This window comes from Phalangium opilio, unplaced genomic scaffold (genome assembly GCF_054372755.1).
Source record: "Phalangium opilio isolate 3A_F unplaced genomic scaffold, DU_Popi_V2 ptg000055l_1, whole genome shotgun sequence".
NCBI lineage: Eukaryota > Metazoa > Arthropoda > Arachnida > Opiliones > Phalangiidae > Phalangium > Phalangium opilio.
In genome coordinates, this window is record NW_028324174.1 from 2,193,358 (window position 1) to 2,211,355 (window position 17,998).

Sequence of the window (17,998 nt, forward strand, 5' to 3'; positions counted from 1 at the left end):
AATATATTTTATTATATCCTTTTCCTTGTATAGTTTTTGTATAATATACCAGTAATAGTATTTTGGCTAAGAAATATATGAACTAATTTAATTGTCTGATTAACTAACACTACACTTTGTGTAGAAATTGATTTTAAAGTGTAATAGAACGTTTCACTATTGTCGTCACCAAAAAAGTATAGACATTGCCCCCATAAATAAATAATAAGTAACCTATTCTTTTCAATCAAAATATTCCAGGAAGTTTTGCATATTCTCTTAGTGTTTCTAAACAGCTAAGGTAATCTATCTGCGTGACAGGTAACTTTTCCTATAAATCAACAGGGGTAGAATTTGCAAAAAGTTTCTGGAAAATTTAAAAAAAACATATTTTTAAGTTTAATAACCATTTCATTGTCTTTTTGGTAACCCATGCACGCAGTGTTCTTTTACTTTAAGCTAATAGTTGCGTGACAAAATTTTAAAAACATAGCCTAAAATTTTATATTTAAATGCACATATAATAGCCAGTAAATGGTAAAGTTTTACTTCAACCCCCCCCCCCCCGCCATTTACACAACTAATATAACCAAGTACAACATTCTTTCGACAAATCAGTAATTTCCTATCGTATCAACATGCGCCAACAGAAAGATATTTCATCATAGCCAACACGAGTAATATAAAATACTTAAAATGTACAGTTGAAAAATACGATGACCAATAGAACTTCCCGAACTATCATTTTGGAAAAAAACCCAACAAGACATACGACAGAGACGACATATCAAGAAATATCCATATTCAATTTCTCTACTGATATTCAGACGCTTTGGATTGGCACGTTCAAAGAGTGAAAGTGACTTTGGATTAAGAACAACAAAAATGTACAAAAAACAACCTTTGTGTTGGCTTCAACTACACCAATTCCAAAAAATATATCCCAATGCTTCAACTTCGCTACATAACTCCTGTACGACTTGGCAATTGGTCCACAAACAAAATAGAAGCTCGTAAAAGGATTCGCAAAATAACTTCTTCAAACAAAAGTTGCCTAATAACGGCTGTATATGTACTGTCGGAAGTTTAGCTCACTTCTGTAAGCCTAGCTTCTGGGCGACAAAGTTTTGAGGGAATAAGGGACTTGTCAGAATGCCTACCCTACAGGAACTGACTACCCCGTGTCCGAGGGTGGTGAAACACCCCAAATCCCCCCTCTTTCACCACCCGATTAAACCTCAATTACTTCACTCGTTAATCTTTCATCACCGTGGACTATCAATTCAATTTACATTGAAACTTCGTAATTCAAACCATCGCAATTCAATTTGCCTTGAAACTTCATAATTAAAACCATCGCAATTCAATTTGCATTGAAGCTTCGCAATTAAAATCTTCGCAATTCAATTTGCATTGAAACTTCATAGTTAAAACCATCGCAATGAAGGTTTGACAAACAAAAGAACCTCGATGAAATCGGTAATTAAAGATGCCAATTAATGACACTCACTCATTAACCACTAACGCTATCATGCAATAATAATGAATACGAAAAATGTTTGTGAAATGCATTAGAATTATCACTAACAATTAAAGGGCATCTGAACAATTCATATTTTACATCAACATATCAGTACGCTTTTAAAAAGCATCTTTAAAAATGTTAAAGGTGATTGAACAAAGACACCCCTCCCCCCCCCCTTTATTGGAGACAAAAAGTTACTGTTTTCCTGACAACTAGGCTATTATAAATTCCCAATTTGAGAGTCCTAGGATAAAATGTATATAAACACTTTTTAAAAATAGAATCTTTCACTTGAGAGATTATCAAAATTATTATAGGCATTCAACATTAATGTTGGACTTTTAAGTCCATCCTTCACGTATGATTGTCTTTGAAAATTTCATTAATCTCTTCAATGATTCCATAGTGAAACTTACATTTACCACTGAATTGAAAATTTTACGAGAACAAATCACTAATTATTTTAAAACCCATTCTGGAGACAAAAATTAAATTTTCCTTCGAAAGCTACGAATAAAACCTTATAAAATACGCAACTATTAGCTTAAACATGGAAAACAAAAAATATTACTAGAAAAAAATTTATAATACAATTTATAATAACAAATCAACCATGGGAATTTAAGCCCAAATTAAAGGCTTATAATAAATTCAGCTATACCAAACCAAAAAAATCTTTTGTGCATTAACAGAACATCATCATACGTGTTTAAAGCTTTTAAAATACTCAAAAAACTAAATATTCGCAATGTTATTTAATTCTTTAATGATTCACGAGGAATTATTAAACAAAAGTTAACTTCAAAATTCCAGATAATGTTATAATTATTTATTAAAGAACTCTTTTCTTGTATAAAATTATTGACCATAATTTTTATAGTTATTAAATTACTGTACTCAAGACCTAAATAGCTGACAACACGTAATTTCACGATTCATTTCATAAGTATAAATAAATAGTTATTTCCAATGCTTAATGCTAAAGCTAAACAGTTCCATTGCCTGCCTTAACACGGTACCTAATATTCTACCCTACAATTTTTCAATACCAAAGTCAGAAACCAACTAGAAGTCAATACGAGGGCGGACCTTTAAGTAGCTTATGCCAGCTTTTTCAAAAATACACCAAAAATAAAATCTCTAACAGTACCAAAGTAGCGATGTTGTACTAAACTTGCGCCTGTTATTGCTTTCAAATTATTATCAAATTTTCCCATTTAGAACGATATTACTAAATTGGATGTTTTTCCACCAAAATATAGCTACCTTTCCCAAATTATAGGTAGTTGGTTTATTTATAGTCACATTTACCACAAATTGCCTATTTCATCAACTGCCAGAATAAGATATACTTTAAAGTCATTCATGTTGAACATGAAAGTATTTAAATGTTGTTGGAACAATGGCATGAAAACAGTCTTTAAGAATGATCTGCGTTGGAACATCTGGTATATTTCTGGTCAACCCCCATCGGGAATTAATTAATAATGCCGATTCTATGGTATGAGGGAATCGGAAATTAAATAATAATGCCGATTCTATGGTATGAGAGAATACGCGATGAAATAATGGCTAAAATCAACCCCTGTTTCAACATTAAAATAAATTAATAAACAATTAAGACTGAAGTTACAGATTTTAATCAAAAATGTCTTGATTAGAATCAAGACTTAAAAATGTTCAGATATTAAGTTTTCTTTTTAATTGAAACTTAAAGGCATGCTTAAGAAAAAACAACGTTCTATTACCGTTTTCCGTTGAAATAACTTATTTTACAAGAAATCAATTTCAAAAATTTACTTATCTCGGGTTTTCGGGCACAATTCCATTCCCCAAAACATTTTATCATTACATGAATTACTTTTGAGAGATAATGTGCCAAAATAAGCTTTAAAACAATAGAAAACTGAATGAGCGGTCTGTTTAGCCATGACCAAAACTTTCAAATCAGTGTTGACAAAGTTAGAAAGTGGATTTTCGCACTTCCATTTTAAAATTTCACTCATTTCCCGCACCCCCTTTTTTACAGTCATATTTATCTGGACTATTTTATCCTACTAAGCTTAATATGGAATATCACTCCGCGTGGCTTTGACAATATGTACAAATGCTCCAAAATGCTATAAAACTTAAAAATTCTCAAAATATGCTCTCTTTCTTTTTCAGTGCCAAACTTAAAATCACCGAATTTATTTCAAAATGTCGCTTGAAATTATTAAACAGGACAAAATTTTGGAAAATACACTAATTTTAGCTGCACAGTCTGCACTATTAACCCTTTAACAGAAAAATTCCTACATTTGATCGATTTCGGAAAAATATTACCTTTTTGCTTAACCCGCTAATAGTGCGACCACGGAGAATTGATGTAAACTGTAGTTGAAATATCATCATGTGCGACCAGCGGCACTGAATAGTCTCTAAACATTGTCAGAAACTAGAGAGAGAAACAGGTGAGTAGCATTAATTATGTCCTGAGCTATGAGAATGAACAGTATGACTGTTGACTGAAGTACAATAGACATTACATCATTTTGCATAAATACGAGTAAAAATCTAACTGTCCCTACTTAATTTTCCGCCATTGTTTTCAACTGTTCCACTGCGAAGAATGCCGGGCACAAATGGGGTAGCCTTTTAAAACTCAAAGTCATACACGTACTCTCTCAAAAGTAATTAATGTAGTGATAAAATGTTTTGGGGGAATGGAATTGTGCCCGAAAACCCGAGGTTAGTAAATTTTTGAAATTGATTACCAGTAATATAATTTATTTCAACGGAAAACGGTAAATGAACGTTGTTTTTTCTTAAGCATGCCTTTAAGATTCTAATCAAGACATTTTTGATTATAATTATATTGCCTTTAAATGATGAAACGTATGCTAGTGTACATAACTGTCAAGAGAAAATAATTAATATTAATTATATGTAATTAAATATTTAAGAAAAACCACTCGCCAGGAAACTTGAGATTGAAATTTAAATCTGGGGTAGAGAACCAATACCCTATTTTACCGTACAGAACCTATTCTTTAGGTTTATATATAATATTCCAATAGAGATTTCTTCTACGCTGCCATTACTAGTGCTTATGGTGAAGTAAACAGTCAGTGTTAGAGAATTTGGGCTAGAAGTATATTTTATCATGTATTTTAGTAGTGTTAGTTATAATCAGCACGACGGAGCTAAAAAATCCCTCTAAAGGAATCTGTTAAGTACTTTTCTACTTCTAGGGTACGATAACATACCACCAGAAGCGCTGAAACTCTAAAAGGTTTCATTATATACCATATATTTCCAAAATACTTTTTTCGAAATCATTTAATACCCGCACTGTGAGACAACTAATAGAATACGTTCATGGGTACTAAAAAGGTCGCGGAGGTATTTTGTAGTACCTTCAAAATACCTATTTTTAACAGTGTATCTCCGAATGCTAATATGCAAAGCCCTATAAATGGGTAAAAAATTACTTAAAACAGGGAAGTTATCTAGTATAGATTTTTTTGTTTCCAAATTTTATTACTTTAAAGTCTTAAATTTGCATTAAAAAGGAGAAAATCTTAAAAAGAAACTAGTACAGAAAATACAACTCTTTTTCCAATTTAATATTAATGTTAATAAAACTTTGAACAAAAATATAAGACTTTTACAACAAGATGTTAGAAAATTCATTCTATGTTTTTATAACAAGATGTTAGAAAATTCATTCTATGTTTTTATAACAAGATGTTAGAAAATTCATTCTATGTTTTTATAACAAGATGTTAGAAAATTCATTCTATGTTTTTATAACAAGATGTTAGAAAATTCATTCTATGTTTTTATAACAAGATGTTAGAAAATTCATTCTATGTTTTTATAACAAGATGTTAGAAAATTCATTCTATGTTTTTATAACAAGATGTTAGAAAATTCATTCTATGTTTTTATAACAAGATGTTAGAAAATTCATTCTATGTTTTTATAACAAGATGTTAGAAAATTCATTCTATGTTTTTATAACAAGATGTTAGAAAATTCATTCTATGTTTTTAATATGTTACTTGACCCGAAATCACGGAGAATAAATTATAGTTAAAAAAGTATTTTTGAGATTTTCTTCTTGTCGAATGTTATTAAATTTGTATGTTATTAAATTTGGATTTTATCACAAGTTTATAACTTATTGTAGATAAGTATGTCAATTCTGCGGTTTTACATGCATTTTGGTTAATGAGAGTTTGTCGGAGAACGACCATAATATATTTGGACCACTGACGTCTCACTAAATGTAGCACACCCTATAGTATATTCTTTGTATTGAATTTTGATTCGCCCTAATCAAGTGACGCATGGCCTTCACGTGGGCCCTACGTTTCCTATTTCAACCAATAACGAGGTAGCCGATCTACTTTTGTTAGGTGTGGGGAGTGGGGAAGGCGTAACTGCGCGTAACGATGCTGCTGCTTATCCGAGTTAAGAGTACGACACGGATTAATTTTCGGGTTATTTTAGTTAGTATTTATACAAATGAGTCAAAACAAGGGTACTCAGCATAATTATTATGCATTAATTTCGAAGAAAAATGCAGGATCGCAAACTAAGAAAGTTTCAACTTATAAAGCGTTCGACGATTATGATTGTGTGCAAAGGCTTAACGAGTCAGTAACTTTTGCTTCTCAGAAGAAAAATATTAAGTCCTCCCAGTCACAGGTTTGTTTTTAAAAAGTAAACATTTAGTAATTATACGATTGTTATATCAAAAGTTTATGAGAACCTATTTAAAATAGACAGTTTGTATTTTGAGTTGCCAATTAGAAGAATTCAACGCTAGTTTTGCCAATCAATTTAAGACCTTGGTGTCTTCATTTACCTCATTAACTTGCGCCGAAAGAAAATCTTCGGATCCTGAGCTGGTAAAGTTATTTCCTTAGATTAGGATTCCTTTTATTAAAATGAGCTTGTTTTCTTTTTATATTGACAGCGTTTTATCGAAGTTTTTAGAAAGGATGATTATGAGCCTGATTTGTTTTGCGAGGCTGCGAAATATGTGCTTTCTTGGGATGGGTATTTGAAATTTCACGTGGTTTTCAAAGGGCTAGTTCGTGAGGTTTGTGTTCTGAGAGGTGAAGAACTGGATTCAAATGTGGTGTCGCAACTACTGTTTGAGTTTTCTTCGAAAGATTACGTACTTTGTCAGGGGCTTGGAAAAGAATCTATCGAAACTAAACCGAAACAAGTTAAACCCCCTAAGAAGCTTGTGAAGCATTTATACCCAAAGGAGCATTTAATTTCGTTGGGTTATCCAGTTTGGTTTAAAAAAACCAGGAAACGCTAATGGGCCACATCAAAACGTTTGCACTGCTTGCAAAAATCTTATGACCTACGTGAGACTGTGTCTAATAGGAAGGATAGAATCCAACAAATCACCCAGCCAGAAAAGAAAAATGAACCCTTCATCCACAATCCCTGAGAAATTCCTATCACCTCAAAGTTTGAATAAGAAGAAGCGTAGACAATGTTTTCGATTTCAAAACCTAAAGGCAAAAACGTCCAAAATTGAAGCTAAACTTCAGGCGCTTCAAATATCTTTAAAATCAAAGCAACACAAAGAGATGAAACAGATAACATCTACCATAAATAACCAGTTCTCTACTGCGCTTGATGATGCTTTGGGCTCTGAGACCTTAGAGAATAAAGAGAGACGAAAGCAGCTTAGGGAAATCTGGGAGAAAGACTGCATTTGGAAAAAGAAACAGTAGAATATGAAGCTGACCAAACTAGAAATGGTACGGTTTTATTTCATAACCATTAGAGTTTAAGCCACCAATAAAAATCGTACATTGGACGCGAACGTCTGAGACGATTTCCAGTGTTCCTCTCAAAAATTTGTTAAGGAAATGAGCGGTCCTAAGATAACTAATACCCCTGAACTTCTACGCGACGCTGAACGTAGAGATCTAGCCCATCTACAACCAAACGTTCCATTTGACGTGGGATTGCGACATACGATTTTTATCGGTGGCTTAAACTATTGTGTTATCGCTAATCATTTAAAACCAATAAGCCTTTTACTTTGTTCAGCTCCTAGAAATCGTTGGAGCCTAGTAACTTATTCTACAGGGCCGGTAGCAAAATTCACATGCTTTTACCAATTTTCCTATGGTGATTAACATGGGGTTTTTCGTGATATTTAACCACCTCTAACTGAAAAACTAGAGCGAAATTACTTTTCGGAATACTCTTAATTTAACAATTAAGTATTCCGGGTGTTCGATCGGCTAGTCTAATCAGTCTCAATTAGGTCTAAGTATGTTAATTTTAGTTAATTACGGAAGTACGGCTCTTGAGTTATACGTCAGGTTAACCTGTTAGCGCGCTGATACCCATTTCTTCAATTTTCAAACAGATAGAGAACAAAGGAGGGCCTATCTTTGGGCCTGATATTAAGTTAAGTTGAACCATAGAGCATAGCCCACTCGATCCGCGTTCCCGGACGCTGCGCTGCTCGTGTATAGCTATAGCGCGAGCAGCTTGCGTCGTGATGCCCGTGATCGAGTGGGCTATGAATAGAGCCTGTATCTTATGAAGATACAGCCTCCATGGTTGAACTTGTTTTTTTGAACAGTCGACGCTTGTTTAGTATTTTAGCGCCTTAAAATATTTTTTTCATTTTATAAATTTTCTGTAACTCTCTTGCTAAGAAACACTTTGCTACTAGGTCGAAATTTTGTTGAAAAAAGCAATACAGTTATAAAACTAAAGGTAATTGATTTCATTATATTATTTGATATTGGTTTTTGGAAGACCAAGGCTTAGATTTCGTACGTAGTTTTTCTCGACTCTCGTAGTCGTTAGACGGCGGGAGTAGTATAGGGCCACACTTCGTACCACGGTAGAGGTATAAAGTAGGAGCGTGGGAACTGGAGCGTGGGAACTGGAGCATGGGAACTGGAGCGTGGGAACTGGAGCGTGGGAACTGGAGCATGGGAACTGGAGCGTGGGAACTGGAGCATGGGAACTGGAGCGTGGGAACTGGAGCGTGGGAACTGGAGCACTATTTTTGACCTCTATAGTAGTAATTTCTCTAAATTTTCTTCTGTTACTAACATGTTTATTTTAGCAAATTAAAGATAGCAATACAGGGACAATGTACTTTAATAACTTCATTCACTGTCAAAACACCACACAGCAGAGGAAGGATAACTGGATAAAACATCAGGGAATCAGGGATCACAGATAGGTTAAATGATTTCAAAGAGGAAGATTGTTTTTTGGAAGAGATCAAGAAGATATTGAGCATCTTGAAAGGCGATATATGAAAGAAGACAGCTTCGACAATGAAGTGCGGTAAAACTGGAGGCGGAACCAGTTACATCCATGAACTCCTAAAATGTACCTTTATTCCCAGTTTTGAACTTGACAATTGTCAGTATGCCGTAAATTGTTAGTTATCTTATACTGGAATTCGGATATTCTCCAGCAATGTATGTAAATATGTAGTTGGTAAATGTCCAACTTTTATGGAACTGTTGGAGAAATAATAAAGAAACACAAAAATATGTTGACTCTCTATTTCCTACCCTTTAAAATGCTACAGTTTTATTGTATTTATTCATTTTTGCGTGGCATCTTCCCCTAAATACAAAGGGGTGCTCGAAACATTAAAGACGGATCACTTAGATAAAAAAAATAGCCAATGTGAGATAAAAATATAACCATTGAATCACTAGTTCCTATAGTGGCACATTTTTTAAATGATGCGGAGGACATAACACATTTTACTACGTTTAATTGTGATTTAACAATAAAGGGGTAGTAGCGAATAAATCAATAATTAAAGTTTAAATTGAAACACGTACGTTTTTAGAATAGAATATGCAAAATTAAGGTCATTTTAAATATTTTGCCGTTTCAGTAATGCTTCGTGACTTGTTGAAATGGGCAATTGGAAATACAAATATGAGGAATCTTCTTTTAAAACTGCAGCAAAGATGACCAATAAAAGCCTTTGTTCCATATATAGGATTTTAGGTTCGATACATAATTTCAATTGGTCCTATATTAATTAATCAAAAATGTCTTGATTAGAATCAAGTCCTAAAAAGTATCGATAAGACTGAGGTTATCACTTGACTGAAGGATCAGATATTAACTTTTCTTTTTAATTGAAACTTAAAGGCATGCTTAAGAAAAAACAACGTTCCATTACCGTTTTCCGTTGAAATAACTTATTTTACAGGTAATCAATTTCAAAAATTTACTTATCTCGGGTTTTCGGGCACAATTCCATTCCCCCAAAACATTTTATCATTACATTAATCACTTTTGAGAGAGTACGTGTATGACATTCCCTCATTTGTGCCCGGCATGCTTCGCAGCGGATACGTTTTAAAACAATGGCGGAAAATTAAGTAGGGACAGTTAGATTTTTACTCGTGGTTATGAAAAATGATGTAATGTCTAGTGTACTTCAGTCAACAGTCATACTGTTCATTCTCATAGCTCAGGACATGATTAATGCTGCTCACTATTTCTCTCTCTAGTTTCAAACAATGGTTAGAGACCATTCAGTGCCGCGGGTCGCACATGAATATATTTCAACTACAGTTTACATCAATTCTCCGTGGTCGTACTATTAGCGGGTTAAGCACTAATTTGTTCAGAACATGTCTCGAAAGTGTGCTTGTTGTAAGTTTTTAAAGCAGTGTTGCCAATGTGTGGGTAATTTCCCACATCGTGGGAGATTTAGGTTTGGTTTTAGGCTCTGTGGGGAAAAAGTAATATTTTTCCGAAATCAATCAAATGTCGGAATTTTCCTGTTCAAGGGTTAATAGTGCGAAATTTTCAAAAATGCACTAATTTTAACTGCACAGTTAAAATTAGTGCATTTTCGAAAATTTTATCCGGTTTAATAATTTCAAGCGACATTTTGAAATAAATTCGGTGATTTTAAGTTTGGCACTGAAAAAAAAGAAAGCATATTTTGAGAATTTTAAAGCTTTATAGCATTTGTACATATTGTCAAAGCCATGCGGAGTGATATTCCATATTAAAAAAATATAAAAATATAAATCTGGACTATGATAAAATAGTCCAGATAAATATGACTGTAAAAAAGGGGGTGTGGGAAATGCGGCAAGTTTTTAAAATGGAAGTGGGAAAATCCACTTTGAAACATTAGCAACACTGATTTGAAGGTTTTGGTCATGGCTAAACAGACCGCTCATTCAGTTTTCTATTGTTTTAAAGCTTATTTTGACACGTTATCTCTCAAAAGTGATTAATGTAATGATAAAATGTTTTGGGGGAATGGAATTGTGCCCGAAAACCCGAGATAAGTAAATTTTTGAAATTGATTACCTGTAAAATAAGTTATTTCAACGGAAAACGGTAATGGAACGTTGTTTTTTCTTAAGCATGCCTTTAAGTTTCAATTAAAAAGAAAAGTTAATATCTGATCCTTCAGTCAAGTGATAACCTCAGTCTTATCGATACTTTTTAGGACTTGATTCTAATCAAGACATTTTTGATTAATATCTGCTCCTTCAGTCTTCATTTTAATTAAGATTGTTAAGAAACTGTTTTACATTTTCAAAATCTACACTAAGCAGAAACATATAAAAATGGGACCGTAACTTTTGCTCAATCAGTCATTTATTTATAATGATACTCCAAAAAATAAAAACGTAACTCATTGAAAATTTGTATTCTTATTGTAATTAACATAATACAATTTTTTACAACCCTTTATTGAAACGCGAGGCGCTCCCCTAAAAATTTTTTAAAACGCTGATTTAGCCTATGTCTGTTTAACCTTTAGCTCAAACTTTTCATAAGCCCAATATGAAATTCGGATGTCCTTAAAACTTCTCAACGACGATCCGAGATTTTCAATTTCGAACTTTTTTGTAGCATTAACTAACGTCTGTTTGATATTAAGCTTATAAACCTTAAACACAATATAGTCAGGGCAATGCCGACTCAATTTTTAAGGGCTACCCTAAAAGTCCACAAAGGTGATCCAAGATTGTTAATAAATACGCCTAAAAAGTGCCCTCTTCAAAATATGTAGCCGGGGAAAAGAGAGCGTGATCGAGTGGGCTATGCTAGTGGGTATTTTGGTAGTAAGTAACGGGGGTTGGGACTCCAGGCATAGCCCGCTCCATCACGCACTCGACAACGCAAAGCAACTCGCGCCAGCGTGGGAAATAAGGCGGTAACACAGGGCAAATGACAGAGTTTAAAAATTGCCTGGTACAGTTCAAAAATTAAATCGGAGGGGGGGGGTTAGTGGTCCACGAGACTACTAAAAAATTCAAGGGTAACCAGAGTCCACACATTAAAATTCTAATATTTTAATTATCCACTTCCTTAGCTTAGCAGACGACGTGCTCTGGCCAATGGTCACGGACCAGTTTATTTATTCCAAGTCAGGAGGGTCTCTGGCCTAATGTCCAGTTTAAAAAAATCCTTATTTCCCACCCTGACTCGCGCTATAGGGCAAGCAGCTTGCGACGTGTTGCGCGTGATCGAGTACGCTATGGTCCGGTCAAAAGAAATCTTCAGTTCAGCCAAGAAGTTATATCAGTATCTCAGAGAGAAGATATAAGATGCCTTTGTATTCGCGCGCCATAGTCCCAGTCCCCCTTTCAAAATACAAGGGGGGACGTAAAAGGAGGCGCCGGGCTATTTCGCTCTAGTCAGTCGGAAATTTTCCTCACTCGCGTCGTCGCGCTGACGTGAGTTTTCAAGAACCAATGAGATGCTGGTTGTAATTTAGAGACGGGGATTGACTGCGGACCTACGTTAGGACTGGAAATAAAGCTGGAAATCTGGCGAATTTATATCTTCTCTCTGAGATACTGATATAACTTCTTGGTTCAGCGTTGTAAATAAGGCGGTGGCACAGGGAAAATGACCAGTTTAAAAATTAAATCGGAGGGGGAGCAGTGGACCACAGGACCACTAAGGAAATTCTAGGGTAACCAGGGTCCAGACATTATCTCAACTATTTTAATTACCCACTTCTTTAGTTTAGCAAACGCCGCGCCCTGGTCAATGGTCATGGACCAGTTCATTTATTCCAGGCCAGGGGGGTTGCTGGCCCAATGTCCAGTTTTAAAAAAATCCCTATTTCCCACCCTGCTTCAGTTGGGAGTCTGACTCCTGGAGCTCCTAAAGTCCAGAGATGCATATGACAAGGATTCATTTCTCATAAGCGAGAATGGCCAACTCTGTTGTGTTAGAGACAGCCTGGCAGCCTGGTATTTTTTTTACTTCTAAAGTTCTAAGTCAGCTGGGTTTTCACCTTTAAAAGTTAATAAATCCCTTTAAAAATGTTATTAAATGAATGAATCTATACGGTTGCAGTTATGTCGAAATGAGAGCAATTAAATATGTGTCTTTGATATTTAGCTCTGATAATTTCAGAAAATTAATAAAAAGTAGTGTTATGTATTTAACCAGAATTTATTTTATTGAAATTTATTAATAATTATTTAATTAAAAAAATTGTAATACTATTTTATGTTTTAAATTTTACAAATAAAATTCAAAACAGTAAACATAGGGCAAAGGTTATATTATATTATAAATAGCCAGTGGGATTGATTTTAGCTATATCGCAATTAGAGCTCGACATTTTCTATCCATTATCCACAAATTAGTAATTAATTTGAATGAAAATAGGTGGATATCTTTTATTAATTGGGAAATAATGCACACACTTTACATTTAAATTTTAGAAGTTAATTTATTATTTACTTTTTGTATGTAATATTCAGCATTAATTTGACTAAGACAATTAACTAATTACCTACGAGGAATTAACTAGTATATATGTTTAAAATTATAATTTAATCGTTTCAAAACTAATATGGTTTTGAACCGGTTTTAATAATTTAGTTATTAAAATTTGTGATTATCGATTGGTCAATATTGAAAATTAACCAATGGTGGAACTAATTTTTTTTAAACTCAATGAAACTGAAATATCAATGAATCATCTACTGAAAGAGGTATCAACCTATTATTTTTTTTTTCAAAAGAAGGTAAATAAGGATTAGATGGCTTGCTGCTTCAAACAAGATTTTTAACCATGAATAGAATATTTTGTTAATTTTAGTCAAATTTAGATATTCGGTAATCGAGTTGATATGAATAAAGCCGTTTTTGCTCATGTCTATTTTAAACTTTAATCACAGATTTCGCTTTCCATTTCACAAGCATAATAAACACTACTGAAGGGCGCAAATCTATCTGTGATCGGTAATGGTGACCAATATAGCAATTTGCCCAATTAATCAGTTTGAACTTCATTTGCACATTTCTATTCGTTAATTTGAAATGTTGCGAGAAATTTGAATGGAATATAAGTAGTTATCTCTTTCAGAAGATAATTGTTGATGTTGATATTAAAGATTCATTGAGTTAAAAAAATTATTAAGCTTTGATATCAACATCGGTTAATTTACGATATGGGCTTATGATGGTAGTCTGTTTATAAGATTAAATCGTTACTTTAAGTGTCACTAGACAGTATCTACCTCCAAAATCGAGACTTAGTAACTTTATAACCATCTCCTAGTCACAGGATATCCGAGGGTCAATTTCTTACATCATTGACATGTGATAATGATTATCGGAGGAAGGCTTGCTATAGCTGTCAACTTTTGGCAAGGCCTAATACCGTTTTGCTTGACTTTCGCCGTCAAATTCCTTTTAAAGCATAGATCATATAGTATCCACCCTTGATTTTCATTTCGCAACACACGTTGGATTCGTAAACCTCGACACGCACTACGATTAGAAGCATTAAAATGCAAACACAACAACACACTGAGCGTATACATTTTAGTAAATAACAATTCTCACTACAGCTGTTTTTGGGGCTGAAGGAGCGACCGCGGCGATAAAGAAAAAGCCTCCAGCGGAGTCCGGCCAGTAACTTAAAGGGGGTAGTTTCGAGGGAACGAAATTCAAATGCAAGGCGCGTTCCATCAACAAAAAACATTGAATTCGTTTTACGCAATTATAATATTAAAACTTTATACAATTAAGTAATATTTAAGAAAACTAAGCACTACTTTCAAAGTCTAAACTTTAAAAATTCGACGATACTAGAAGGCGAAGTAACGGGCAACGAGAGGTAAACATTTTTTTAAATGGCAAAATTAGTGGTAAGCCAAGGCTTAGCGCAATTTCACCGCCTTAAAAAAAGTGCCAAGTTTAGAAATAGATTGTGGGACAATAAAAAGGTGGAAAATTATGAAATTGGGCTTATATTAAAGCTTGAAACCTACTTTATATTATATTTAAAATCCATCCATGAGCAAATCCTCAAAATATATGAAAATGACAACGAAAAAGGACCCACTCTCAAATTTTTTTCCCCTTAAAAAAAATGGCGGCCACAAACGGGGTGAAAAAGGGGAAAAGAGCTATTAAAGCAGTCTTATCTGACTATCGATAGGCCATTTCAACCAAAAGGCATTAAGAATAAACAATCGGATTATTATGAGGCAACTATACGTAAAAAAAGGCCAATATTGGTTGCGCTGATATTTGCTAATAAAACAGTGTATCCATGCCAAAATATCGCAGATTGGGGTAGTTTTTGAAATTTAAAATTAAACATACTTAAAATTAATTTTTCTCAAAAACCTTAAAAATGGTCCTAGAAAAAGGTTTAAAGTTTAATTTAAGACCGTTCCCAAAACTAACCAACGTATAGTTTTCCTAAATCACGAATAACCGATTTGTTTTTTTCGAAAAATTTCCCATGTTATTTCTATGGGAAAAATTCCTGTTTTTCATCAAAAGGTGTGATTAATTTTATGGAAATGAAAACCACCCTTAGCAACTTTATTTTTCATAAAATAAACTAATTTATGAATCTTTTTGAAATTTTAACCACATATTAAGGGCCCGAATTGTAGTTCTGTGGAATTTTTTCGAATGAATTAATACAATACAAAAAAAACTACATCCAAACAAAAAACCCTCCTTATACATTAAAAGCAGTATGAAGTCTTATCTAAGAGAGCTACCGCTCTCTCAGAATACAATCTTATAATGATAATTGATAAACAACAATGCTCAAGAACATATGCACATGAATGCCAGTCCTCCTTCATCATAATACCATTCCAACAGACGAATACATTTGCCTAAATCAGATAATAATACCATTGATGTGCATTTAGTGGCCGTCTAATAAAATGGTCTTATAGATATTGAAAATAAGAAACTAATTTACATCGAGAATCCTATGTGATAAAGTCAAAATAAACTCAGTTTTATTTAAATAATGTTGCTAAACTGTTTTTAGTAACAGCTCATCATTCAGTCTCGACATTGGTTCCTCTCCGTTACTTATTTTCCTATAATTGTTTCTTTATTACCATAATAATAATTAGTTGAGTTTGATTTGTTTATCTTTTACAAACCTTTAAAGAGCTCACCTCTTATTTGTATTATAAAAAAACGTCTTGGTTTGGACCAAGGCCGAAAAAACAAACGATATGTGTGAGGTTTATCATTTGACTTAAGTTTCAGATATTGCAATTGTTTTAGTTATTTTTTTCCATTTAATCCTTAATCAATATTAAATTCAATCAAATGATTTTACTGTTAATCGATCCATTCCCTCTAAATTAATTGAAAAAATTACATGTCTACGCTTTTTCAAGAACAATTAAATTTTCCGAAAACATTTTATCATGACATTAATTATTTTGAAGGGAGTACGTGTTGAGGTGTCAATATTGAATATTTGAAATATTCTACTGACTTTCTAAAAAGAGCAGGTGAACTTTGACATAATTAGAAAGGAAAATGTAAATATTTAATAGTGGATGCCAAACAAGGGTGTTGCACGAATTTATACATTTAATTTCGTTACTCGAAATGCTACATTTCTATTGTCGCCTCTATGAAGAAAAGATTGCACTGCAATTTCCCTCTCCGTGCTTTAGAATTTCTTGGTCATAATTCAGTCTTCATTTGAAACGTCATTTCTACATTGTTGGCGCTACTTGTACACTGGTTACGTATTACGCGTAATCATTTTAGCACGCTTAAAGACCATTTTGGAAAACACACGGGGGCGAGGCCACCATTGGGGTATTCTCCCTCGCACCAAGGGTCACCGCCAGACGTTGCCAAAGTTCACTAGAGGCAGGAGGCTAGTCAACTAGCTCTGCCTATAGCGGTGCTTCTAGGCATCACCCTTGTGTAAACTTGAACCCAAAATATTTTATATTGGGAAAATAGAGGAAGGGGGTCGGAGTAAAGTGTGACCTTCTTCGCATAACTGGTAATGAATAATGTATATACCCATATTATTTCCGCATGAAATGTAATCTTTACCCTTATCTTTGGTTATATCAGAAGTAAGATAAGAGACTAGAAGTATCGAGGTAACCAAACTCTTCACTTGGCGATGGAAGCGGCATAAAATCGTCAAATTTGTTCACTAGTGCTAGGCTCTATTACCAATGCTAGGGCACTTTAATTCTAGTCCCTTATCTTACTGCTGGTTATATTTATACCGATATTATATTTTTCCTTTCCTACAAAACGAAACCACACAGGATAAACATTGTTGCTTTGTCTTAAGAAGACGACAATAGTTTATATATTAGTTTGAGAAAAAAAGTTCCTTATCATATTTTTTCTAACATCAGTCTTCTCAGAAACTTACTACAGATTTAAACTTTTATGGTGCAAACTTGAAAATTTGTTAAGCCAGCAACAATTAAAACTATGTCCGTCAAGGTGCTTAGAAGTTAGTGAGCATCGACACGAAATCCCTTCAAAATAATTAATTTCATGATAAAATGTTTTCGGAAAATGTAATTGTTCTTGAAAAAGCGGAGATATGTAATTTTTTCAATTAATTTAGAGGGAATAGATCGATTAACAGTAAAATCAGTTGATTGAATTTAATATTGATTAAGGATTAAATGGATAAAAATAACTAAAACAATTGCAATATCTGAACTTCAGTCAAATGATAAACCTCACACATATCGTTTGTTTTTTCGGCCTTGGTCCAAACCAAGATGTTTTTTTATAATATCTGTCACTTCAGTCTTATTGTAATTAAAATTTGAATATTTTTATTTTTGCTTTACCGTCATACATTTTGGGTTGAAAGAAGAACTTATGTATCGTTAATTACATTTAACTTATATAAAAAATATAAAAAACAGATTTCGATAAGCATATAATTTGTACTTTATTTAAGAAAAAGTTTAAAAATTACAATATTTAAAATATAGAATAAAAATGTTTATTTGTTTCGTACACTCTATACATATACAGTGTGGTCGAGATCAGACCAACACCTTCCTTTATGTTCAACCCCCAATACTGCCAACGGCTGATGTCATACTAAATTATACAGCGTGTAAATAAATGTCTGGAATTCATGCTTATTATATGCTAGTGACAAGTTACAAAAAGAATACTGGATAATATGCCTGAATACAACAAAATATTTTAAAG

General features: G+C 33.4%; 2 long non-coding RNA genes across 2 annotated transcripts; both read right to left on the reverse strand.

Moving 5' to 3' along the window:
- Positions 1-11,183: 11,183 nt before the first annotated feature.
- On the reverse strand, positions 11,184-12,757 carry LOC149668615 (uncharacterized). The gene is made up of 2 exons (XR_016367863.1): positions 11,439-12,757; positions 11,184-11,348 (listed from the first exon to the last, which is right to left on the reverse strand). It is a non-coding gene; the product is annotated as an uncharacterized LOC149668615 (long non-coding RNA).
- A 180-nt stretch (positions 12,758-12,937) lies between these two features.
- On the reverse strand, positions 12,938-14,392 carry LOC149668616 (uncharacterized). The gene is made up of 2 exons (XR_016367864.1): positions 14,363-14,392; positions 12,938-14,287 (listed from the first exon to the last, which is right to left on the reverse strand). It is a non-coding gene; the product is annotated as an uncharacterized LOC149668616 (long non-coding RNA).
- Positions 14,393-17,998: the final 3,606 nt, after the last annotated feature.